This window comes from Lissotriton vulgaris, chromosome 9 (assembly GCF_964263255.1).
Source record: "Lissotriton vulgaris chromosome 9, aLisVul1.2, whole genome shotgun sequence".
Classification (NCBI taxonomy): domain Eukaryota; kingdom Metazoa; phylum Chordata; class Amphibia; order Caudata; family Salamandridae; genus Lissotriton; species Lissotriton vulgaris.
Genome location: NC_141697.1, coordinates 504,309,546 through 504,336,772, shown reverse-complemented (window position 1 = coordinate 504,336,772; position 27,227 = coordinate 504,309,546). Strand labels below are relative to the sequence as shown.

General features: G+C 43.3%; 1 protein-coding gene across 1 annotated transcript in view; it reads left to right on the top strand.

The window, feature by feature from the left end:
• The window catches only part of LRRC9 (leucine rich repeat containing 9), a 719,638-nt gene that overhangs the window by 119,808 nt on the left and 572,603 nt on the right, over positions 1 to 27,227 (top strand). The gene's annotated exons all lie outside the window — the stretch shown is intronic.

Sequence of the window (27,227 nt, the reverse complement as noted above, 5' to 3'; positions counted from 1 at the left end):
AGAACTCCAAATAGAAACATTTATTTACAGACATAATCATGCAACTTTGTAGGAACAGATCAGGTGCGAGAACTCCTACGTAGAGGAGATATATGTTGTGAAGCCACGTACAGGGGCAATTCTGTTGAGATTCCAAATGCGACCATCATCTAGTTTTACAGCATTTAAAAATAATTTGACTACCTTATGCGGAATAGAGAATTATTTACCTCCAGATTTTTGAGGAGATCGAACTCTAACCCAATCTCCTACGTTGAATAATGTATGAGCAACAGCATGTCTCGCATCAAAGGTATCTTTAATTTTCTTTGATTTGTTATTTTGGTGAGCTCTCCATTGAGGATCCTCAGGAAAACTAATATCAGCTCCATACCCTCTCATCCAGGTTTGGAACAATTGAGTATTAGGTGTACGTCCACGAAATAACTCAAATGGAACTTTTTGCGTGGTGGAATGAGGGGTTAAACGATAGGCCATAACTTTTTCTAACATAGCATTACTCAATTGTGACCTTATTCTTTTGCTGACTGAATTGATTCCTTTAGTACATGGTTGAATCTCTCAACCATACCGTTGCATTCTGGATGGTAAAGAGAGCATTTTCTTTGAACAATACCTCTCCTACATAAAAAATCTTTCATATCTTTTGAAACCAGTTGTACCCCATTGTCACTCAATATGGTCTCAGGAAGACCTTCTCTGTAGAAAATGCTCTCTAAGACTTTTATTATGTCACGAGTTTCAATACTGTGAGTGACCTTGACTTCTGGCCACCTAGAGTACATATCGATAAGAACAAGGACCTAAAACTGACTAGACTTTGAATAAATACGTCCTAAGAGATCAAGTGCAACATCTTGCCAGCACCTAGTGGGAGGATTATGAATAACCATTGGTTGAGTCCTAGTCTTACACACTTTGTCAGACATTCTACATTCAGAGCAGTCTCTAACTAACCGTTCAACTAAAATGTCAACCCCTGGCCACCAGAAGTGTAAGCGAACTCTCTCCTTTGTCTTCGATATGCCCTGATGACCATCATGTGCAAGACGAATAATCTTTTCTTGAAGTGAAAAAGGTGGAACTAAACTTGAGCCTCTCCACAACAGATCTTCGTGTAGAGAAAGTTCATGTCTGACATTCCAATTTTTTTTCCTTCATCTGATAAATACCTAATGCCCATCCATCCACCAGACACACATTCGAATATCTCTAGTAAAACGTTGTCCTTCTTTAAGGATTCTCGCCATTCAGCTTCAGACACAACTCCCTCTACAACTTCAGACACTTTGAAATTATCTATTTCCCACGAGTCTTCAGAGTCAAGACCATCGACACCAATATTGATTAATCGTGAAAGACAATCTGCAACTTTGTTGTCAATGCCAGGGATATATTTAACAAGAAAGTCAAAATCTTGTAAAGCAATGATCCACTTACAGGTCCTGGAATATATTGCATTAAGATCTTTCTTGCTAAACAAATCCTTAAGTGGTTTATGATCAAAATGCACTATGAAAGAAGAACACCACAAACATTTCTTGAGTTTCTTAATGGCCCAATGAGTTTCTTTTTCAATGACAGAATATTGTAATTCTGCACCCACAAGAGCTCTGGAAAGGAACATAATGGTTTCTTCCTTACCAGTCTTGGATTGTTTAAGAACAGCTCCCAAACCTTTAGAGCTTGCGTCAGTGACCAGGATAGAACCTACAGAAGTATCAAAGCTTTGCAATGAAGGAGCTGACTTGAGAGCTTCCTTGACTTCTACAAATTCTAATTGACACTGAGGTGTCCACGAGAACTTTACACCCTTTTTAAGCAGGGACCTGAGGGCTTGAGTGCGGCTAGCAAAGTGTGGCACAAACTTGTTATAATATTCAGCCATACCCTAAAATGTTACAAGTTCCTCACGTGACTGTGGAATAGGTAAATCATCAATGGTCCTAACTAAACTTTCCTTCGGTCTGACACCATCAACCGTTAGGCAGTGTCCAAGATTGTCTATTTAGTTGAGGTTGAATTTACATTTGTTTTCGCGAAGAGTTAAACCTCTCTTGCGAAACTGCTCAAGAACACATCTTAACCTCGAATCATGTTCAGTTTGTGAAGAACCATGAATCAACACGTCGTCCTGATAGATCTTGACCCCGTCTATATCCTTCAACACGTCTTCCATAACTTTCTGAAAAACAGAGGCGGCGGAGACTAGCCCAAATGGAAGACGAGTGAATTTGAAAGTCCCAAACGGGGTTATGAAGGCAGTCAGATCCATGGAGTCATTGTCTATTTTTACTTAGTGGTATGCGGCACGTAAATCTAGAGTAGAGAAGATGCAAGAATTCTTTAATTGAGTAAGCATTTCGGAGACATTAGGTAGCGGATATTTGTCCGCAACCACTGCACAATTCAGGTCGCGCAAGTCCACACATAATCTTACATCACCTGAGGCCTTGCGTGCCAGGACAACTGGGGCCAACCATTGGCTAGCCTCAGTCTCAACAATAATACCATCTCGTTTCAATTTCTCAAGTTCCTTTTGCATAGACTCTTTCATTGCAGGAGGAACATTCTTAACCTTGCATGTAACACGAATAGAATCAGGTTTTAAAACAATCTTATAAACATAATCAGAAAGACAACCTAATTCCTCATTGAAAACCTCTTTGAATTCAGTTTGTAACTTTGATCTAAAGTTATTTTTACAATCCACCTCTTCTACACACAAATCTACACTTTTAGCAGAAGAAAATTGTGGTAAATCTCTCAGTATAATGCCAGGATCAGCTCCTGGAACTAAAGACACACCAAGATCAGCCTGGTGGAACCAGCTGATAATGCTGTCACCTCTACAGGATATGTAAATTTTCCCAGCTGTTAGCCTCTTTTGTATTCTATGCTACCAAGAAAATAGCCGAAAAGTTTTATAGGCTGGCCACCATAGGCCAAAGGTTTGATGTCAGGTTAGTACACTTTCACCTTGTAGTTTTAAATCAAAGAAGTTCTTTGGAATAATAGAAATCTTGGCACCTGAATCAAATAACATCTTAATGTTACAATCATTTACAAGTACTGAGTCAAGCGAAAGTGCGGATATGGCATCCCAACATCTTTGTGACAACATCTCGAGTTTCTTCACCGAAAAAATTGATGCTATCTATGAAAAGATAGAGGCACTTATCCCAGCCATGACTAGCCAGGATGATCACATACCGGTGCAAACTGTGCCCACCAATTCCAACACCTTCTACAATTTTCCTGAGATCTCTTTGCCAGAGGTTGAGAAGGTGCTCAATAACATTAAAAGTGGGAGCCCGTCTGATTTACTACCAGCCAGATTAATGGGAACGTTAGGGAGAACACTTGGTCCTGATATTCAGAGCCTGGTGAATCTCTCATTAACAACAGGGAGTGTCCCACGGGAATGGAAAAAGGCCCTAGTCAGACCGATTAGGAAGAACACCTCCTCCCCTTGGACCAATATGTCTAATCTTAGGCCGATCTCCCTGCTACCTTTTCTGGGGAAAATCATCGAAAAGCACACAAATAAACATCTGTCCAACTTCCTGGAACAATCGGGAAGCCTTGATCCCTCACGGTCGGGTTTCAGGCCAAAATACAGCACTGAAACGGCCCTGCTGTCGATAACGGATGATCTACGCATGTACCAGGACAGTGGTTACTCCGTTGTCCTGGTGCTGCTGGATTTATCGGCAGCGTTCGATACCATCTCACACAACATCTTGATCGAACGACTGACTGTGAAGGGAATCAGCGGCAAGGCACTGGACTGGATAAAGAGCTTTCTCTCCAACCGCACCCAATGTGTCACCATGGGTGAGTTCAAGTCGGAAGAGGTTAAGATCACCAAGGGGGTTCCTCAGGGATCTTGTTTGAGCCCGACTCTTTTTAACACCTATGTGGCCCCCTAGGCAGATATAACAAGAGCCTTTGGTTTCTGTCCAGTGTCCTACGCTGACGATACTCAGCTGCTTTTTCCCTTCAAATTACTAACTCCGAAGGTTATACAATCTTTCTCCGAGGGGATGAAAGCAGTATCTCGGTGGATGTCTTCCAACTTTCTTCAATGTAATGTTGGCAAGACGGAGGTGATGCTTTTCGGTGAAGCTAGGGCCCAATGGTCCCCCGAATGGTGGCCACTGGGTTGACTATGAAACAACATGGTAACAGCATAGTGGGATCTTGTTTTCATATGATAGGTCTCCTCCGTAGGATATTCCCTTTCCTCCCGGACTCCTTCAGAAGAACTTTGGTTCAGGCTTTAGTAATCAGCCGTCTTGATTATTGTAATGGTTTTCTGGCAGGTGCAAATGAAGAGGTACTAGACCGTTTGCAAGTAGTGCAGAACACAGCGCCAGGCTGGTCCTCAATGCCCCCCTAGATCTCCATCTAAACCTCTGCTGAATAAACTTCACTGGTTGTCCATACGTCAACGAGTGACGTTTAAGACATGTTGTATTATACATAAAGGTCTACATGATCTAGGACCGGACTATTTGGCCAAAAAATTTATACCATATGTCCCTACTCGCACTCTTAGATCTAGTGAACAGCTGCTGCTGTGTGTACCCAAGATCAGTAGAACTAGATTGGGTGGTAAGGCCCTGTCTGTCGCGGGACCTATTTTGTGGAATTCGCTTCCACTTTTATTGAGACAATGTCCCGACCATCTCCTTTTTAGGAAACAATTGAAAACTTTTTTGTTTAGCCAAAATTAGTTGAAGCCTGTCCTTTGTTTAAAATTAGGTAACTGTTTCAGAAGGTCCTAGAATTTCAATGTGACTGCTCTGATACTTGCTTGCCGTCTGTCTTAAGCGCGGAGATACCCCTGCGGGAGTTTATTCCTAGCGCTATACAAACCTGCAAATAAATAAATAAATAAAGGGGCCCTTTACACTCGTTAGAGACACATGAAGAAATAATTTCCCCACAATGTAGACTCTCTTGTTCACATGCATAGTCATCATCTCCAATAAAAAATTATTTGACACGTTTGCTTGACTTAGGCCTCCTGGCTCTACATGGAGATGTGACCAGTCTTACTGCAGTTGTGACATTTTGATGTAAGAGCACAGGACAGGATTTATCCTTAGCAAGATGACCATAGAGATCACAGCGTAAACATTTGAACCTAGAATCGTCTTTCCATTTGTAACTAGGCGAGAAGTAATTAGAGGTACAGCCCCTCCTGGTTGGATCTTTTTCTTTCAAAGAAAGTTTTGAAGAGGAAGGTTTTGAGTTTTTTTTTCGATGGCTTGAACTTTCTCATGATGTGTTTCTTGAAGATTTTCATGCTCCCTTTTTCTTTATAACTTCCACACAAGCCAAAGAATGTTCAGTTCTTTTAGCTAAAATAATTACTTAATCAAGATTAGGGTCGTCTTTTTGCCAGAGTTCATCTTTTATCTTTTCAACGTTACAACCAAGCATAAATTGGCCCCATATGCGTTCTTCCATTGAGTTCTCGAATTTGCAAGTGGCACCTAATTTGCGCGAAGCTGTGGTGTAGGATTTAACTGATTCATTAGGTTGTTGAACACGTCTCCCAAAGTGGTATTGCTCAAGAATGGTACTAAGTTTTGGAAGATAATGTTTATCTAATTTTTTTAAAGCAACTTCAAATTCATTGAGATTGTCTGATTCCTCTTCATTTAGATCTGGCAAATGCTCAAAAACGTCTTGGCCTTCTGAACTTAGACGGTGCAATGGAAGGGAACATTTTCTTTCTGCGCTTAAATATACACCACAGACTCTGGCATAGTTGAGGAATACTTTTTTCCACTTCGACCACCTAATGGGTGGCTCACCAGGATTAGAGAGGAAGAAAGGTGCTGACGTTACATTTTGCATTTTGATGTCAAGAAACAATATACAATATTTGTTTTCAAAAGTGAAGTTAATTTGCAAATTAAAAATGTTTAGTAAAACCGTGCCTGTCAACCTAGAACATTAAAGAAGTAACAATTAAATATAAAGAAATATTGGTTTCTGCAATGCTGTGCTTGTCAGCATATTTTAAATGACAAGCAATTCCATGTTGTGCTGTGCTTGTCAACATATTTTAATGACAAGTTGTGCTGTGCTTATCAGCGTATTCCAAATGATAAGCAACGCCAAGGTAAGTTGTACTTATTTCAAATGACAAGCAATTCCATGCTGTGTTGTGCTTGTCAGCGTATTTAATGACATGCTGTGCTGTGCTTATCAGAGTATTCCAAATGATAAGCAACACAAGGATTTCCACAAAATTGTACTTGGTATGCTTTGATATTTTGGTTAGCGTTCTAGTTGCTCTGCACAGTATCCTTTAGAAATTAAAGTACTTCCTATAGTCCTTCTTCTAAAAGATTGTCACCCCTTCAGTTTCTACTACTTAATTGAGGACAAAGTAATTGAATGAAAATCGGGTGGCCCACACTGAAAGTAAGTCACACCTTTTTGTTACCTTGAATAAAAAAAAAAAAAAAAAAATCTCCTTTAAGGTTAAGGTTATACTTTGTAGCTGATTGAAATCGCTTTTTTCATTTGGTGTGATTTTTAAGTATGGGCAGAAATTTGCGCATTTTTGGTGATTTTGGATCCGTGAATCTCGCGAAATCGCGGAAAATCCGCGAATTCGCGAGCGGGACGAATTTTCATGGAAGCACTTACAGGGTTACAGCAGCAGGTGCACAAGTTGAAGCTAATTTCTTTTTTACAAAAGGGTTACAAAGAAATTAACTTCAACTTGGGCACCTGCTGCTGTAACCCTGTAAGTGCTTCCTGGCGCCTCGTTACCTACTTGCAACTATTCTCTGACCCTGCTCTGACCCTCGAAGCAGGGTCAGAGAGTAGTTACAAGTAGGCAACTAGGCGCCTGTCCCGAGAATTAAACCTCAACAGAAAGCACTTACAGGTATAAAAACAAGCATTTGCAATGCAATAGGTCTCGCATTAGGAAAGTTTGAGCAATTGGTATTGTAAATGACAAATATTTTATTTATGTGTTGGTTTTGTAAATAGCGATATTATTAGCTTTGTCATTTACAATGCCAATAGTTTTAACTTTCGCAAACGTGACACCTATAGCATTTGTAATGCAATCTGTGTTGTATTTACATGACTTAGATGTATTAATATTACAAATAACAATGTCTGAGGCAGGTGTAGGTGTCTCACCCAGGAGGGGTCCTGGATCATCACCTGTGTCTGACCCTGGAGGGGTCCTGGATCATTGGCACAGGTGAGTGTAGGTGTCTGACCCTGGATGGGTCACTGGTGAGGGTGTCTGAGGCAGGTGTAGGTGTCTGACCCTGGATCACTGGCACAGGTGTAGGTAGGTGTCTGACCCTGGATCACTGGCCCAGGTGTGGTAGGTGTCTGGCCCTGGAGGGGTCACTGGCATATGTGTCTCACCCAGGTGTAGGTGCCAGGTACAGGTGGGGGTGCTCGGCACGGCAGGATACTGAGGGATCTCACCCCTGAGGGGTCCTGGATCATTGACACAGATGTAGGTGTCTGACGTAGGTGTGGGTGCCTGGTACAAGTGGGCTGCCCGCCTTGAGAAGGAAACTAAAAACTGTACTGTTTAAACAAGCATGGAGCAGACCCTAGGTGCACAGGTGGGATCAAGTGAATGCAATACCTCACTATGTAAATCTGGACAAACAGCGCTTAGAGACCCCGGTGGTTATAACGCGCCATATAAATTAAATAAATAAATAAATACTGAGGGATCTGACCTTGAAGGGGTCATGGATCACTGGCACAGGTGTAGGTGTCTGACCCAAGTGTAGGTGCCTGACCCAGGTGTAGGTGCCTGACCCAGGTGTAGGTGCCTGACCCAGGTGTAGGTGCCTGACCCAGGTGTAGGTGCCCGCCATGAGAAGGATAGTGAGGGATCTGACCCTGGAGGGGTCATGGATCTGTAACGCAGGTGTAGGTGTCTGGCACAGATGTTGGTGTCTGGCACAGGTGGGTGCTTCCGGCATGGGCAGGATACTGAGGGATCTGACGCTGGAGGGGTCTTGGATCACTGGCACAGGTGTAGGTGTCTGACCCAGGTGTAGGTGTCTGACCCAGGTATAGGTATCTTGTACAGGTGGGGTTCCCGCCATGAGAAGGATACTGCGGGACCTGACCCCGGAAGGGTCATGGATCTCTAGCGCAGGTGTAGGTGTGTCTGACACAGATGTTGGTGTCTGGCACAGGTGGGGGTTTCTGGCATGGGCAGGATACTGAGGGATATGATGCTGGAGGGGTTCTAGATGACTGGCAAAGGTGGGGGCATCTGGCACATGTGGCATGTGTGACATGTGTAGGTGTCTGACGCAGGTTGGGGTGTCTGGCAAAGGTTTGGGGTGTCTGGCAAAGGTTGGGGGTGTCTGGTACAGGTTGGGGTGTCTGGTACAGGTGGGGGTGTCTGGTACAGGTTGGAGTGTCTGGCACAGGTGGGGGTGTCTGGTACAGGCTGGGGTGTCTGGCACAGGGGGGGTTTCCGGCATGGGCCAGATACTGAGCATTGTGACCATAGAGGGGTTTGGATGATTGGCACACGTGAAGGTGTCTGGCACTGGTGCTTGGCATGGGCAGAATTCCAGGGGAGCTGACGCTGGTGGAGTTCTGGAGCACTGGCAACGGATGTAGGTGTCGACATGTGAGAGGTCACACAGGCGAGGGTGTCTGACAGCTCAGGGAGTCTGACAGCTCAGGGAGTCTGAACAGGTAGATGTGTCTGCTCTAGGTGCCTGGCACGGCCAGGATTGTGTCGGATCGGACCCTGGCCCAAGTGAGGGCGCTGGGTGTCTGATAGAGGGCAGGGGGTCTGGCAAAGCCTGCATATTGAGGGGTCTGGCATAGGTGAGGGCGCTGGGTGTCTGATAGAGGTCAGGGTGTCTGGGAAAGCCTGGATATTGAGGGGTCTGGCATAGGTGTGGGCGCTGGGTGTCTGTCACAGGCGGGGTACTCATCGACTCATCAATCGTGGGGGCTGGTTGTTTTGCATTTGTGAGGCCCAGCTCGGTTGAGGGTGCTGGTTGTTTGCCGTGGGCGGGGTACTGGGTGTCTTTTAGTGGTGCGGGAGGTGCTAGTTTAGCACTGACGAAGGTGTCTGGCACTGATGAGCGTGTTTATTGGTCAACACAATTGAGGGTGTGGCTTGGTGGATGCTCAAGAACTGACTCCGAACCAGCTCTGGATGTCTGTCGCAGTTCAAGATGCTCCTTGTTATATGCAGGTGATCGTGAGTGGTGTCTGCTGCAGGTGGTAGGATGAGTGTCTGTCGCGTGTATGAGTGCCTGTCACCGGCACATGGAGTGCCTGTCACCGGCATAGGTTTAATTCTTGTGACAGGAGCATTGTGCCAGAATGAATCCCGCCCTGCGTGTTTGTCCACGATGATGCCACCGGTTGTGCCATACCTCTACTTAACTGAAGTACTTTCTACTGGCTAAACAGTAAGTGCTCCCTCGTTGGGTAAATGTATAGTGCTTTTACTACACTGCAGCTGCGTAAAGGGCCAGAAGATGTGTTTCCAGTGCCCATGTGTGCCTGTAACAAGCTGCGTGGTTTTAACAGTCACACATAGTCACTGGAGACACATCTTCTGGCCCTTTACGCAGCTGCAGTGTAGTAAAAGCACTATATATTTACCCAACGAGGGAGCACTTACTGGATTAGCCAGTAGAAAGTACTCCAGTGCAAATAGCAAAAAAATCTGCGATGTCGCGGGGAAATCCGTGAATTCGCTGATTTTTTGGCAATTTCGTGCGAATTCGCGGATTGCGAATTCGCAAATTTCGCCCATACTTAGTGATTTAGATAAGACCGATGCTGGCGCTCGACTTCACACGCACATACAGTAGCCTTTTCCAATCGGGTAAATATTGTTTTCTTTGTAATTAGATCAACTTCACTTCACACTTGGCTTGATGCGCACTGCTGATTTATTTATTTAAAAGGCTCATGTCAATTTCACGCAGCAGACTTTCCCAGTCGGGGTAAATAATGTTTATTTTGTGATTAAGTCAATTTCACTTCTCGCTTGGCTTCGGTGTGCACTGCTGATGTATTTATTTAAAGCCTCATGTCAATTTCACCTTCAGGCTCGACTTGGAGTACACAGTTGAGTGTGTTTATTTTAGAACAGCAGTCAATTTCAATCTCGCGCAAGTCCACACATAATCTCACCTCACCTGAGGCCTTGCGCGCCAGGACAACTGGGGCCAAGCACTAGACATCAAGCGCTTGGCTTGAGTTTGAGAACAGCAGTTGAAGCGATGTAAGTCTCGCGCTTTCCTTATCGCACACAGCAGGATGTGTTTACTTTAAAATATCAGCTGTTTCAATTAGAAATAAATATCTGCTTTGTAGAACTGTATTTATTTACTGATGCATAACAAGAGCAAATAAGAGCTGTTTTCATTAAATAGTCTTGAGCGCCGAGCAAGGCAGGAAGAAAAGAAAATATGGAGAGCAAAACAAAACGATAAAAGCTTATTTGCTTCCACGAAGTATTATATCAGACAGTACCTTGTTTATTCGCCTTGTTTTGTGCAGCTCGATGTGTTCGGACGGTTGAAATGAACTCGACAGTTAACTCTCACCCTCAAAGTTGAACGAAAAACAGAATCATTCGTCAAAATTCCTTTGAGTGTAAAGATGTCTTCATGGGTGGTATTGTCCCAATCGTCGCCAGTGTAATGAGGTGGGAGAGTCAGGATTGAAGTTATTATACCGCATGTACGTAAACTTGTATTTGAGACCCTGTTTCTTTGAAATTTCAGCTGAGTTGCTTCCCTCATGAGTAACCGGTAACTTTGATTTGAAGTAATTATTCCAAACAAACTCTTAAGTATGGATGTGATTTAAATCTTAAATACTGAAGAGATCTACCATTTTCAGCTACATTTCTATCTGACCATTCCAGGTCTGATTAAGGTGTTCCTGTAATCCTTGGCCATTGAACAAAAAGTGCCCTTTGGTGTGGTCCTTAAGACTTCAGAATGATATGTGACTAGGCAGCAGCAGCCCCTTTTGCTCTAATGTCAAAGATCAAGTGTTGTACCGGAACATGTTCATTCTGTGACTTTTATATGTTGTCATTTTGTTGAGGGGCCTGTTCTTTTGTAAGCCTTCAGATAACACAACTAGGTTGTTTTACTTCAAATAAGAAAGATCAACTTTGTGAATCGTACCACTAGAAATTACACAAACCTCATACTGCAATTGTGCCATTATGGTAAGGTTTCTGCATAATTAGCTTCTGTTTAGGAGGATACCTATCCATATGTGAGTTTCGGATCGTACTTCAGCATATTTCCTCAATTCTGCCTTGCTATCTTCATTGCATTATATAAATGTATAATCATTATATAGTTTATTAGTTAATTAAAACAAACCATAAACACGATGCATCATAATTATTCAAACAATCCTCAAGACTCCCTGCGTACTTATTCCATTAATCCATATAACCTACTAAAAACTCAAGCTAATGAGTTAAAAAACCCAACCAGAGCCACCTGATACTAAAAGGGTTAGTAACCTAGTTAAGCAGGTTGACCCTGAGCAACCTGTACATTCCAAAGAAATGGATCATCATGCTACAATGAAAACACCAGACTAGGGGTTCAGGATAGAGGGCAGCAATAACCCTACTAACAAGGCAGTCCTCTAGCAGCGTGGCCCCTAGGGATGAAAAATCATGAATAATAACTTGATTGGGGGAGCAGAGGATTCATAATGTATATCCTTAGGTGTTACTCTGTAGCCCCCTCCTAGGGAGCCTGTCTGGCGGCGGCTGTGATCTCATTATTGAAGATGTCTAAAAATTGCACCATTCGGACGTTAAACATAAAGTTCTGTGGGCTCAACGACTCAATGAGTGCCTGCTTGCAACTTTGAACTCCCAGGGCCAATAGTTCTTTCCGCAGGAGTGACTTCTGATAAACCAACATACTCGGGCTGATGCAAAGTATGTGTGTCATGGTTTCCTCAGCAAGCTTGCTTAAGAGACATATTTTGTTCATAGGGTTATCGTCTTCCAACCACTTTGGAGTATAGTCAATAGTCGGGAGGAACCGTATTCGCAGGGCTTTGTATTTACTTTTGATTTGTAAGGAATAGCAGCCTCCAAGTGTGGTTGCTCCAGCATGTCTCTGTAGGAGATTAGCACCAGCAACCCATGGGGCTGATTTGCAGGAGCCCTTTTGTCCTCTAACCGGCTTATCCTTGAATATATCTATTCACTCTTTTTTAAACAAGGCCTGGCTTATAGGCAGATGCCATATCTCATCGAGACCCATTTTTCAATGGATTCATCTAGGTATCTCTTGAAGCATGCTTTGTCTTTCCACATATTTATTTCCGCCCAGACATAGTAATCCAGAGAGTCATTTGAGGCAGTGCAAATCCTAAAACAGAATTTGAGAAAGTCCCCTTTCTGACCAAGGTTTGTTTTGCCAAAGCAACCCAAGCCTTTTTTGTGCTGGGGAGGCTGATCAGGGCAAAACACCCACTTATAGTCCTAGTTAAGGATGTTGTTAACTGGTCTGTACTTACTGCTGGCAAATAAGCTAACAATAGCTTCAACCTTCAAACAGTGGGTTTGTAGTGGACTCAAATTTGTCAGACCTACTTAAAGGAAAACGTGGCAGCAACCAGAGATCGACTGGCATAATTTGAAAAGATATGGATCTAATTCTACATATATCTCGGAAAAATAATCCTTAAGGATGCATTTGCACCCAAACACACAACTCCTCCAGGCAGAAGCAAATGGTAATTCTCCCTAACTGTGATGTCAAGTTGAAACCATGACTGAATTAAAGCAGTGACGTTTTTAACTGTTTGTATCTGTGAACGGCGTAAAGATTGTGGCTTACTTTCTTTCTCATTGCCACATGAGGCTGCCTTGAAGCCCAAGAGAAAATGTGGCATGAAAAGTCCAGAAGGCTTAAATATGTGTGTTGTAATCATGACACCTAATCTCTCTGCCTGTAACAAAGGCATTTGTATTATTCTGTTACATGCTCCAGGTGTGAAAACTTTAAAATAACGATGGTTAAAAAATGGCTTCTATGCCATGGTTAATTTTGTTCAGAATTTTCGTAGCCAAACAGATAGAGGGTATGAAAAAAGAATGCTAGAGGAGAAAAAAAGATTTCTGGAGTCTGGCTAAGCTGACTAAATTCTTACTAGGATTCAGGTAAGCCTGAGAAAAATCAACATATGTTCTGAGGAAGATATTCAGACAATCACAAAATATTCATGCATGATCCTATCAAGAGGAGCAAACATGGCAACATCCAGTGACAATAATAACTCAAGTGTATATACCTCGGGTTGGAAAAATGAAATCTTTACAGAGACTAAAAAAATATGTTAATGATTTAAAGACCTGGGAAATCAAAATACTGTATTGTAACTAAAGGTCTGATATATATATTGGCAGCATCTATATTCCGTAGCAATGGCGACAGAGTATACATACTGCCAAATAAATGGCCCGCTTGATTTAGATGCGGGCTTACCATAGTTTTAATAATGGCAGAGATTACTGCATCTGCCCCGTGATAAAACCCTCCGAAGGCCCTACGGAATAATGGTCAGTGGCAGACCTCAAATTACCTCCACCTGATTAAGATAGTTAGAATTAGTGGTCAGTTTTCACTGCCTGTCACTGTCAGGAAAACCCTTGCGGTAAGAGATAATGAATACTCCCAAGGACTCCCATGGCGCGAGGACCATTTTATTTTTTAGTTTCAAAAAGAAAATCCCAGTTTAGTGCAAGGCTCCTTCATGTAGATTGTACTGTTGTGAATGTATTTAGGGCCCTATTTAAATATTCCCGATTTATGCCCTTATGCGGTTATAACAAATCATATCCTTATAAAGGCATAAGAATCATATCCATATTTAGTCATAGCCAATGCAGTCCAAATACGGCAAGGCTACTTCCCTGGACTCTTAGAAAGTACAACACATTCTTTAACAAACCAAGCCTCCAGCAGCCCGGAAATTCCCCCTGCTTTTGTTTTGATTTGTCCTAGAACTACTGCGGGTCCTGCAAGAACTGCCAGTTCTTAGTGACGGTTCTTACTGACGTCTTATGTCCAACCTTACGTTAAACACGGCACCTTACAGGTATATATATACCAGCATTTCCCTTAAGCAACACACGGTGGTTTGGAGTAGACCGGCTATCTACTTACCCAAAGCCCAGCTGATGCGAGTGCCGAAGGAAGCCGACCCTCCCATTTGACGCACTGAGAGAGACGCTGTCTTTTCTCCTGCCGAGAAAATCCAGCTCCAGTGTTTCCTTTCCAGTCACCCTTGCGGGTTACTGGGAGATCGAGTCCTGAGAACGAGATACAAGACCTCCTTCATTCTAAAACCAAGGTACGGAGCTGATTAGATCCTTAGAGAATTCTTGATTCAGATACTTGGCAAAAACTAACTTAACTTAACCTGCAACTCCCTTACTCCTTCCCACGTACTAGGCTTAGGTTAGGTACACTGGGGTAGGCGTAATTTAGAAGCACCAGTTGAGTACGTTTAGTCAAACTTTTATCTTTGTATGTATTGTATATATTTTATCAGTTTTAAGTATCATATGACTCAGAAACCATATCAATGCTTTTACAGTATTATTTCATAATACTCCTTTTACTGTACGCACTTTACTTTATGATAAGTATTGGAATTGTGGCAATTCACTTCTCTTGCATAAGAAAGAAGACTGCTCAATAAATAACACCTTTTATTGAAAACACCCGTCTCTCTATTTCTCTGCACTCTGGTGAAACTAAGCATGCAGGATTGACTGAGCAAAATAGCTATCTATTGTTTTCACACGACTCTGGAGATATACTCCTTATTCTGGAGGGAGCAAAGTTGTCATGTTTATGCGGTTGTCAGAAGCTAAACCCTTCTTGTCTAATCAGGGAAGTTAATTCCTCCCTGTTCATTCGAGAAGGTTTCTAGTGACCTCTGAGCTAGCTGGCATACCTAATTAAGTCTAACATATTCAGTAGAGACCTAGTCGACCTCAGTCCTACGTCTAAACTGCTGTTTATGTTATTCCAATGGCAAGAGCCTATTGGGAATATAGGAACTACACTACATGGCGCCCAACGTTTGGTAAGGCGATAATCTAACGCAAGATACTAGAGTAACTCAGTCGTGCTTTTCACACAGACCCCTTTTTCCCGTAAAAACTCCAATAGACGTCTGGAGTGGGTGAAAGGTTAATATCCGCCAGAACTTAGTAGGAAGAGAATCCTATGTATTAGTTTTTGTTTTAGTCAACGTTGAAGGATACAGTGTTCCAAAATATTGTGCACCTAATCTTTGTTTCTTTGAAAACATACTCTGCAAAACTTTCATTAAACAATGTCAAATAACAGCGACAACAACGAAACCGGTGGAGCTGCAGTAGATGCGAATCAACCGGGTGCAGACGTTACAGGGTTTAATGAAGATAATGACCCGGATGTAATAATCATCCCGGTCAATACAAGAAAAACTATAACTATAAAACTTATATAGAATGGCATAACATCAAGAGGTGGTACGGTCGTATTTGTGGTAGAGGACCATGAATATCGGCAGACAGAGGTATTCTATTCCTGGATAAATTTTCCAGCAGCACATGCTGTAACACATGAGTTCTACTACTACAAAATAGCGGAAACTCCAGAGGAATACTCTCCTTTCGAGGAAGTTGAAATTCCACTAACATACCAAGAGCACCTGCTCTGGTTTAATGGCGCCCTAAAACATCAAAATCACATTACCAGGCTCGGTCCACTAGGTAGACCAGGAGCCACATGGCCTGTTCTAGCCAGCTACACACCACACCCCGCCATTGAAACAATATCAGACAGAGAACTTTTAGTTCAGTTAAAACAACTAATTAAAATACATAGACAATTAGTCCAATATGTCATGTGGACTTCAACAGTCCAACCTGCAATTAAAATTCCACAAAACATCCCTCAACAGGAGAACACAAATAAAATTACACCACAGAATATACAATCATGTCTGGGTAAAACACCCGCATAACAGGAATAAATTCCATTCTGGTTAGCTCAAAAAATCACTCAAATAGAGGCAGTATTTCCTGATACTACCCCTCACGAAAAACACAGAATTCTGACTATCTGTCTCCCAATGAGGATCGCACCACATGTGGAGGACTGTGACACTTGAGCACAGTCTTTGCTTCTATCTACACAAAACACATGGTGTTCCGTCTATGGCGTTTATACCAGACGTACTAAGACAGATTCAAAATGAATACGGTCCAGAACCTGCATTAACTCTAGGTATGAAATTACTGAAAGACATTAAGCAGGTCTCGGATATATTACTAGCCAACATAAAAGGAGAAGCAGCATCTGTGGCGATCCGCCAAAAATTGAAAGAAACAGATATAGCAGACCAACCATTTGAACTTGCCAGAATAATTGAAAAATCCTACGAAGAATTAGGTTGAGATAGTTTGGGCGGCAAACCAGTAAAACCCCAACTAATTGAAAATCCTGAAAAAACTTTCATTAAACATAATCTCAATTCTCAAAAGTAGCAGTGGGAGGGTAATAAACAAACCTCTCCCAGAGAAAAGCAGTTTCAGACCAGAGGAAGGTCTCCCCAACGAAGAAATAGATCTCCAGAAGGGGGGGGGGGGGGCAAGTCTCCACAACGGGAGCCCTCTGAAAAAAGATACAACCTTAGAAATAGGGACAATTTGAAAAAACCTGACCGATATTAAGATATTGATACATGTCCCTCTCGATCTTTTCAGATGTCCTCAAAGAAATCGGAAAGAAGAGGACAGTCAGAACATAAAGAAGAGCATGTCAAGTCCAAAGACAAAGAACCTGCTCATCAAAGTAACAAATTACAATTTCCCAGAAAGAAGGTAGCCAGTATTAAAATAAAACATGCTGAGAATTCTGAGGACACAACTGAAAAACGGAGAGTGGGCCCAGACAATGCTAGACAGCGCAGAGAAGTGACCATAGCTCGCAAGATCCTGATGAATCTTCTGGAGACAGTGGACACGAATGAATACATTCAGGTGAAATCTGCAGACACTCGAGTTCGCGTGCCCCATAAACTATATGAAATAACATTACGTATAGAGGGAGATAAAACTAGGAAAATAAAAGGTCTCTTTTGGGAGAAGCTATCTAAAGGCTATGATATCCTTCTAGCAGAGAAAGACTGGTCACCAGAGTTTGTCAGGGAGTGCCCACATGGCGAAGAAATGATTATGCCTGCCTTCTCAAATCACATTCCAATTCATAAAAAATACGCATTTGCTAGAAAATGGGCAGTGGCCCAAGCTCCTGCATTATATAAAAATCATGTAGGATGGGATGAGGATTCTCCTCACCATAAAATCCAGTTAAAAAATCAACCTACTGCACAGAGGCAGTATCCTGTTAAGCAAGAAGCTAAAAAACAAGTAAGAGAAATTTTAGATCAACTTGAATATCAGGGGGTGATTGAAACATGCACCTCACAAATGAACAATCCTTTGTTTCCTGTCTCCAAGCCAGACGATTCATATTGTCTTGTTTTGGACTACAGACACCCAAACTCCTGCTGTAAAACTTTTGCAGTACAAAACTCACACAGTGCAGCACTAATGAATAACATTGTGCGCAAGATATATAAAACAACATTAGATATTTCAAATTGTTTCTTCTGTCAAAACATAGCACCTGAAAGCAGATATTTGACCGCTTTCTCCAGCATGGGGACTCAAAAGCAATTTTGTCGTCTCCCATAGGGATTCAAGAACAGCCCAGGATTATTTTCAGCCAGGGTAACCGAGTTACTACAAATATATGATGATGAGGCATTATCTTATGTCGATGACATCTATCTTACAGACGATGACCTGGAGACTCACTTGAAAAGAGTGAACACCATAATACTTGGGCTCGCATCCGAAGGGTACAAATTTAACTTTAAAAAATCACGAATTGCCCATCTAACTGTCCTATTTTTAGGATATGAATTATCAAGTGAAGGCAAAAGCCTAGCAGACAACTTCTTAGAGCAGTGTGCAGTACTCCAAGCTCCAAAAACGCTGAAAAACTTACAATCAATACTAGGTTTTCTGAATTTCGGAAGAACATACATTCTAAATTATGCAGAGAGAGTCAAACCTCTCTACGAATTAATAAAACCTGATTTCAAACCAATTAATTGGACTCAAAAACACACAGAAATCTTAAGATCATTACAGACAGACATGTTCACTAAAACAAAATTGCAAACACGCGCAAACGAACGCAACCTTGTAATCCGAGTCATCCCAGGAAGATGAAGATTCACATACCTGCCCTCTAATGAGGGAGAAACTGTACCAATAGCTTACAAATCACACTTGTACCCACAAGCTGAAATGAAATTCAGTTCTAATGAAAAAATTCTAACTGCGGTTCAAACTGCTGTAGCAAAAGAAAGAGCCCTAGCCCAAGGGAAGAGCATATCTGTTTTAACAGCAGTATCAGCACTTGAGGCAGTGACTAAACGCTGACGCGGACCAGGGTTGCCATAGCAACGCCGCCCTTCGGCAACCGGCCACGCCCAACCGCGCTGACCACGCCCCCGCCAGCCTCCTTAAAAGCTTGCGCTGATCACTAGCGCTTGTTGCTCACAACTCTCTCCTGAGGCGGAAGCCGGGAGATTTTACGCTGCACTTTTGATTGTATTCACTCTGTGTTTTTAAAATACTTGAAATCTCTTACCATCTGCTACGAGCACTCTACCGCCCAGCCGACTAAACGCTGACGCGGACCAGGGTTGCCATAGCAACGCCGCCCTTCGGCAACCGGCCACGCCCAACCGCGCTGACCACGCCCCCGCCAGCCTCCTTAAAAGCTCGCGCTGATCACTAGCGCTTGTTGCTCACAACTCTCTCCTGAGGCGGAAGCCGGGAGATTTTACGCTGCACTTTTGATTGTATTCACTCTGTGTTTTTAAAATACTTGAAATCTCTTACCATCTGCTACGAGCACTCTACCGCCCAGCCGACTAAACGCTGACGCGGACCAGGGTTGCCATAGCAACGCCGCCCTTCGGCAACCGGCCACGCCCAAACGCGCTGACCACGCCCCGCCACACCCCATCTCACCACTATTTACAATGCACCGGATCCGGAAGCGCAGCGGATGAGCGCAGCGGGCGCGACGATTGCGCGCCGAAGGCGCGCATAAGGCAAGCTCGTCTGCGCTCGTCCGCGCCGAGGACGGGCCCAGGGCCACCCCCCCTGTATCACTGCTTCCCCGGCCCACGCAAAACTCGTCGCCACTAACCTACACCTCTGCCCAACTCCTAAGAATCAGACCTATAGCAGAGGCAGCCCACACTCTACCTCACTTCAGCTATACTAACCCATGTATAGGACCACTCAAATGTCCCACTTGCACTGAGAATATGCCTGCTCCTCCCATAACCTCTTCCCGTCAAGTGCTAGCAGCACTCATAAATGTACGGTCCCTGCCAAAACACAAATTTGAAATTGCCGATTTCATAGACTCACATAACGAACGCAACCTTGTAATCCGAGTCATCCCAGGAAGATGAAGATTCACATACCTGCCCTCTAATGAGGGAGAAACTGTACCAATAGCTTACAAATCACACTTGTACCCACAAGCTGAAATGAAATTCAGTTCTAATGAAAAAATTCTAACTGCGGTTCAAACTGCTGTAGCAAAAGAAAGAGCCCTAGCCCAAGGGAAGAGCATATCTGTTTTAACAGCAGTATCAGCACTTGAGGCAGTGACTAAACGCTGACGCGGACCAGGGTTGCCATAGCAACGCCGCCCTTCGGCAACCGGCCACGCCCAACCGCGCTGACCACGCCCCCGCCAGCCTCCTTAAAAGCTTGCGCTGATCACTAGCGCTTGTTGCTCACAACTCTCTCCTGAGGCGGAAGCCGGGAGATTTTACGCTGCACTTTTGATTGTATTCACTCTGTGTTTTTAAAATACTTGAAATCTCTTACCATCTGCTACGAGCACTCTACCGCCCAGCCGACTAAACGCTGACGCGGACCAGGGTTGCCATAGCAACGCCGCCCTTCGGCAACCGGCCACGCCCAAACGCGCTGACCACGCCCCGCCACACCCCATCTCACCACTATTTACAATGCACCGGATCCGGAAGCGCAGCGGATGAGCGCAGCGGGCGCGACGATTGCGCGCCGAAGGCGCGCATAAGGCAAGCTCGTCTGCGCTCGTCCGCGCCGAGGACGGGCCCAGGGCCACCCCCCCTGTATCACTGCTTCCCCGGCCCACGCAAAACTCGTCGCCACTAACCTACACCTCTGCCCAACTCCTAAGAATCAGACCTATAGCAGAGGCAGCCCACACTCTACCTCACTTCAGCTATACTAACCCATGTATAGGACCACTCAAATGTCCCACTTGCACTGAGAATATGCCTGCTCCTCCCATAACCTCTTCCCGTCAAGTGCTAGCAGCACTCATAAATGTACGGTCCCTGCCAAAACACAAATTTGAAATTGCCGATTTCATAGACTCACATAAACTAGATATATTATTTGTTACTGAGACATGGGGGGACGAGTCCTCCGGTCCTGATTTCAAAGATGCTACGCCCAGCAACTACTGCGTATGCAAGCTAGACAGACCAAAAAGAAAAGGTGGAGGAATAGCTATTATTTATAAAGACCATTTCAAAATAACTACAACAGAGTTAAACTACTCTGAGTGCGAGGCACTCCTCTTTACTATAGGCCTCTCCGGCAGATCATCATTCAAAGTCATGTTAATCTACCGCCCTCCAGGATCCAGATCTAAATTCCTCTCGTTCTTAGACAACATCATCGAGGCTTCAATAGGATCCCCACACTTCACCATCTTGGGTGACTTCAATTTTCATCTAGAAGCCATGGACGACCCCGATACCGCAACACTAATCAATGACCTAGAGGCAGCTGGTCTCTTACAAATTGTTGAACAGCCCACCCATAAAGCAGAACACACTTTGGACGGGCTCTTCACCAACAACCCAAAGATCTCCATCACCAGGGTCACCCCTCTAGTTTGGACAGATCATGTTGCCGTATGTTTTTCCATCCCAACCAACTCTTGTACCCCCCCTTCTACACCTTCTTCGCCTACCAATTTTAGAGATTGGGAAAACATTAATCTGGACAATCTCACACAGATAATGCGGGACAGCTCAATGCCAAATGAACAGGATCCCATAGCAGCCTCTGCTAACTACCTGAATAATCTAAATGCAGCTTGTAATAAGCTAGCACCCATCCAAACCTCTCACCGGAGTAGAAAACTCCCCTCTGCTCCTTGGTTCACCGAACCGCTCCGACTACAGAGACAATACTGCAGGAACCTAGAAAGGCAATGGCGCCGCCATTTCAATACCCCTGACAAAATCACCTACAAAAACGCTTTATCTAACTACAAAAAACTTATAACAGCAGAGAAAACCATTTACTACACCAACCAAATCAATCAGGCCAAGAACTCGACAGGTAAACTATTTCAGGTGGTCAGTTACCTATCCAACCCCCTTGCACCTCGCCCAGAAGGATCACAGGCTCTTTCGGACGCTTTGGCCAAATTCTTTGAAGATAAAGTCAGAGCCATTTTCACCACTTTCTCCCCTGACCCTTCTCCCACTTCCACTCTGCAATCTACCACCGATAATGCCCCAGCCTTTCTAGCCTTCGAAGCCACCACGCAAGAACTCATCCAACCCTTGATCGCCCGAACCAAATCAGGTTCACCTTTTGATCCTTGCCCTCCTGGCATTCTTAATCTCATCCCTGAATCCATTGCCCCGTCACTATCCACCATCTGTAATGCAATGTTCACAACTGGCATCTACCCTTATGTCTGGAAGGAAGCTATCATTAAACCTCTTCTAAAAAAGCCTACCCTAGACCCTCTCCTTCCTGCCAGTTACAGGCCCATCGCATGTCTCCCGTTCCCTGCGAAGATTTTTGAAAAAATCATGAACACTCAGCTGTCAAGCTACATACATGATAATAACCTACTGGACGACACCCAGTTTGGGTTCCGACAGGGCCATGGAACAGAGACTGCGCTCTTAAAAGCAGCGGACGAGATAAGGTCCACAATGGATAACGGAGGATCTGCGATTCTGATACTTTTAGATCTCTCTGCAGCCTTCGACATGGTCGATCATGTCACTTTGATCGACCGTGTCGCGGCCATAGGAATAAAAGACAAAGCTAAAGATCTTCTTGCTTCATTTCTGTCTAACCGCCCACAAACAGTGAAAATAGGCAACTACATCTCTCAGACCTTCTCTCTGCCTTGTGGAGTACCGAAGGGATCCTCGCTAAGCCCGACACTTTTCAACATATATGTGTCTGACTTGGCGAGGGTCATAAAATCCTACGGAATCTCCCTCACTACATACGCTGACGACACCCAACTGGTGTTGTCCGTATACAATGACGGCACTTCTGTGGCAGCTAACTTCCAAAATGGAATGAAGGCAATAAGCTCCTGGATGTCATCCAATTGTCTTAAACTAAATTCTGATAAGACAGAAGTGATGACATTCGGGAGGCTGCAACCTACTTGGTCCCCGCAATGGTGGCCACCTCAGATGGGACAACCTCCTGAACCAGTAACCAAGGTACGAAACCTAGGTGTCATCTTCGATAACAAGATGTCCTTCCAGCAGCATGCTAATTCAGTGGTTTCCTCTTCCTTCCACATTTTAAAAAGGATCAAAAAGCTAATCCCTTACCTACCTCCATCCGCAGGCAAAACCTTAGTCAGCACATTAGTCTTCTCCAAAACAGACTACTGTAATGCCTTGCTACTAAACGCACAACAAAAGGTCCTCAACAAACTGCAGACAGTGCAAAATGCAGCAGCCAGGACCCTGTTATCTATCCCTAAATTTGCATCTATTTCCCCTTACATCCGACAGTTACACTGGCTGCCGGTGAGGAGTCGGATCAAATTCAAGGCTTTATGCATAGTATATAAAGCTATCCACAACCGAGGCCCTCTATTTTTAAGGCAAGCCTTCTGCCCGCTCGAACACCCAAGAACATTACGTTCATCCTCAGCTCACTTACTAAGAGTCCCTCGAACAAGAAGAGCTAATTGGGGCGACAAACGCTTCTCTGTCGCCACAGCCAAATTGTGGAACACGCTCCCCCTCCACATCAAATCTGCTCCGACTCTGCTCAATTTCAGAAAAAAACGAAAAACTTGGTTGTTCCCAGCCTAAATCTCCCCTATCCACTTGAGAGTTCTGCTACTATAGCACCGAGACACCCTTGGGTATTTGCGCGCTCTAAAAATCGCTCAAATAAATAAATAGATAAATAAATAACAAGACCACGCATTCCGAATGCTGTGGCATTAGATCCGAAATGGATAAAATGGGAAAATTATCTTGCTACAGAAGACGTGAAACACGCTTTTGATCCCAAAATGAAAAAACTAGAAGATCTGGAATACGAACATGAATGCCCTCTGTCAATCGAAATTCTGCCTCTAGAATAATACACCTGTGTAATCTACACGGACAGATTTGCACAACACTATGTTGTGGAAAAACAAATTTACAATGCTGCGTGCGCGATTGTTAAAGGTCGCTGGCGCTTAGGTAAATTCAGACCGATGGTCACTAAAACTGAATCACTCAGAAACTGTACAGCTCAGCGAGCTGAAATAAGATCTCTAAAAATGGCGCTTGAAAATGACGATCGCGAATTCCCGACACTAATAGTGTGCGATTCGCATTACTGCGTCCGGTCTTACAATAATTCCATGCATACCTGGATAAAAAACGGTTACAAAGATGAGACAGGTGCCACAATAAAACATAAAAAATTATGGGAACAAGTAGTTCTTTTGCAGAAAGAACTACAAAAGACTCACGTGATACATACGCAGAGTCTTCAACGTGATGGCGTTCACGTTGCAGGGAATTCATTGGCTGAAAGAGCCACGGCGGCAGCTGGTCAACCGGCTTCCATAGTCACAAAAAAGCGTTCTAGTAAACAAATAGATGGAGAAACGCTACTAGCAGTGAAAGCCTCAATGGAAGGCAATTATGCGGCGTTACCTCTAAACTATCCACTCGGAAATACATACATAATTGATGCGAACTCCGTTCCGTTTGCTCAAATCCCTGGAGTGGGGGATAGAGTAATTCCAAACACGAACCGGAGAATCTTCTTGATACAAGAAGCACACATGGGATTGGGTCTGAGGCACCAAGAGATCCTGAAATCTCTAATAGAATTACAAACACGATACTGGTGGCCGGGGATGAGCGTGCAAATTTATAACTTTGCAATGAATTGTCAGGACTGCAACAGAGATCTCAGTTGTGAACCGGACGAGACACCTGCCCAGACACCTCTATTAGACAGCATCAGGCTATCTATACGCAGACATCCAGACCGAAGAATGCAATCCCATAATTATTAAATAGATTCATTTAGATGAGGCCCCCAGCGCTCGGCTGACGCCAGAACTGTTATAGAAGATTTGCGAGTCTTTATCGGCACATACGCAATTGACATGCTACATTTTGACCAGGGTCCTGCATATAGCTCTCGGGCTTACAAGGAGGCCATGGCCAGCATGGGCATTGCATTGCGGTACTCTAGTCCATTCCATCCCGAGGGAAATGCGGTAGTGGAGAGAAAAAACAGTGACATAAAGCCATCTATAACAGCGAGGGTATTAGGTTCGGGTGACGGGTGGGTCAAACATCTAATAAGTGTCCAACGTAGTCTTAATAACATGCCAAGAAATTATCTAGGAGGTAACAGTCCGTACAAACTTTTGTTTGGTACTAGATTGATCATTCAGGATCTGGATTGTCAAACTTCAGTGGTGAAACAAAAAAACCTTTGATATCAAAGATCGTTTGGCTGTTTTACAGGACTTAAATGAAACAAGAAAATGTCTGAGTAATGAAAAACTAAAGCCAACGACCACTGAAGAAAAACCACCTGTCCCAGCAAGACCTGTCTGGATTCCCAAGATTGGGGATCTGGTCAGAGAAAAGTTCGTGGTGAAGAAGGAATTTGGGCCTTCTTACCGAAAAGCAGTACCTGTCTTAGCTGTCAGCGAAACAAGATCAGTAGTACTAACGCCCCTTGCTGGTAAAAAGGAGAACCGAGTTGTATCAATCAACCTGGTGAAACCACAACGATGTGGCCAATAATAAGTAGTAGGCCCAGTGGACTCCCAAGAAATAGCAGAAGACCAAATCTTGCTACAATCTAAGAGGTTCAAACTGAGAAACTAATCACATTTGATAAACCTGCAGTGAATAAAAAAGGACTATGCAACAAAGCCGTGGAACTTGTGCCTCTTGAAAACCCAAATTGCAACAGTTTGTCAAGAAACACCTGTCTACAATGATGTAGCCTCTGACTATACAAATGTAACTAAAGAGAATCCAAATATCAACGGAAATCCGGAAGCAATTCCACCAATAGACAGAACTGCATCTGGCTACTTTATCAACTTTGATGACTTTTCCGATGATCCAAGTGAACCTGGAGACAAGCCAGCAGCAAAAACTTTCAAAAAGAAAATCACAGAGCTCTTTCATCAACTGAGAGAAACATATCTAATTTCACCATGGATTAAATTATGGATTGTGTTAGGTGTACTTTTCCTCCTTCTGTGGCTCATCTTGATTTTAAGTTTTGGGTAGATTTATTGATGGAAAATATAGTACCATGGACACAGCAAGTCAGAACATCAACTTGGTCCTGAAACCACACAGATCCTCTCACATCGAAAAAAGAGAACTATCATCCGTGAACATCACAGCCATCCCTATACCTGGTGGTATAGCATGGGACCAACTGACTATGAAATCTATGGCCCGGTTGAGCTCGTGAAATATCCACACCAATTCAAGATCTCCTTAAGTGACTTTGTATCACCTAGTACTTTCTCTGATGATTGGGACTTTGAAAATATTAATAATATGATGTCAGATTTAGAAATGTCAGCAAAATTTACAGAACATGATTATTTACAGGGTTCATCGAATTATGAGGAAATGTATTGTTTCAACCACTTTGGGCATCATTATCTGCATAAATCTACCAATCCTAGAAATGTTTTCAGTTATAATCAGTGGGAACATTGTCCAACTCCGCCAAAAGGCAGTTCAAAAACATTTTATGAGAAGTTTCCATACTTTTCAGGGTTTAATTACACTAATCCAGAAACTTTTTATTTCAAAATGTTAAATAAGACAGGAGTGAAAAACACGTGGACAAACACTAAATTGATTTATTCTGAAAACATTTATGAAAAAATGTCTACATTTGGTTTTGAATTTTGGAAAAAAAACATTGAGACAAAAACCATCTGGGGTACAAAAGAGTGGCAGGTACAAGGTTTAGAATCATTATTTAGAGCCTGCATGATCCCAGAACAAATAATGTTCCTGAGTGACACCAGTCAACAAACAACCTGTCTTGGCCTAGCCTTGATAAAAGATTTAAACAACCCATCTATACCAAAGCCTATGCCTGATAGAAACACCACTACAGATGAGGGGTTAGACGTGTCCTATATTTTAAAACAAAACAGTACAATTCCTGATTGGAACAAATGGTTGATCTGGCCCACAGACACAAATAACTGTCAAGATAGATTCCTGAACAAAATACAGGGGTTCAAACAGAACAGGCCAGACCCAAGATATTCCCAGAGACAACATCCAGGGATAGTTACAACATATAGTGTAGGGAAACTATGCTTCGAATGGCTACAGAGATCCACACTACCTGAAATTAAGCAACACTTAACTTTACTTAAAGAAGGTGCTGACTTGCGAGATTTCATAATGGGACCTCGCAAATAGCATAAAAAATGATTCATATACGCCGGTATATACGCAGCTTACAATGAAGCTTGGAAAGTAACACAAATTCAAACTGCAGAAAAAATACGAGAAATTGATCGTATTAATTTGGAAAAATCACTTTCTGTAGTGGACAATGGGTTAACGACTCTGTCCTCCAGAATCTATTCACTGGACAGCATTGTATCATCTGCTATTGATATAATAGAACAGGATATGCTAATGTTACAACATGGCCAGTCCCAATTACGTTCCATTGTACAGCTAGGCTGGACGTTACAAAACCTCAGTTCAGGCTACGTGCCATGGCGTCTAAT